Source organism: Penaeus monodon, chromosome 23 (genome assembly GCF_015228065.2).
Source record: "Penaeus monodon isolate SGIC_2016 chromosome 23, NSTDA_Pmon_1, whole genome shotgun sequence".
Classification (NCBI taxonomy): Eukaryota; Metazoa; Arthropoda; class Malacostraca; order Decapoda; family Penaeidae; genus Penaeus; species Penaeus monodon.
The window spans coordinates 8,961,487-8,962,241 of record NC_051408.1 but is presented as its reverse complement, the minus strand read 5'-3'; the positions used below and the strand labels follow the sequence as shown (position 1 = coordinate 8,962,241).

Sequence of the window (755 nt, the reverse complement as noted above, 5' to 3'; positions counted from 1 at the left end):
ACTTCCATGTAATTCATAACACCATATTAAAGAATGTAATCCTTTAAAATCTAGCAAATGCTGATATCCCATACTGTTCTCCTATACTGTCAGTTTATTTATTCAAGAAATATTCAACTACATCAGAACTTCAGAACAAACCAGAAATATACATGTATATGTACAAAGAACTCTATGCTAGCAGGTATTAACTCATCTAAAATGTGATAAGTGTATAATGCACAACAGATTACCTATACATACTACATCACAGGTTAAATACAACATCAAAAATTAAACATTTTCAATCAAAAACTCAAATTTTCAATAAATCTCTGCACCTGAAATTCACCCACGACATGACATATCAGTATTGTCAAAAAACAATGACAAGCACATTATCAAATAACTTCAGACTTTCAAAACAAAGCCTAAAAGTAATGAACTCTAACACAGAATTACAAACCCAATATCAAATAAAGCCCCAAAACAGAGGAAAATCAAACCAAAATCTTCTCTTCTGAACAAACTCAACGAGACTGCCACGGCGAAACCCAAGCCTCGTCCGTATGGTCTTTCCTTTAATTATTTACTCGTATATAAAAACCTTTCATCTTCTTTCCTACTCAAAGCTTATCTAATATCCACATAACTGCTGTATTCCAATACATTTTATATCGCCAGTCAACGATTCTGAACAAACGCTTATTCATACAATCCAGATTTCCAACACGAAGCCCAAGTCGGAGTCCCACCCGAACAAAAAGGGCAGATGT

General features: G+C 33.8%; 1 protein-coding gene across 1 annotated transcript in view; it reads right to left on the bottom strand.

Moving 5' to 3' along the window:
- The window catches only part of LOC119587788, a gene marked incomplete at its 3' end in the record, with an annotated part of 7,949 nt that extends 7,417 nt beyond the window's left edge, over positions 1 to 532 (bottom strand). Inside the window, 1 exon segment of the mRNA XM_037936485.1 lies at positions 510 to 532.
- Between the last annotated feature and the right edge of the window lie 223 nt (positions 533 to 755).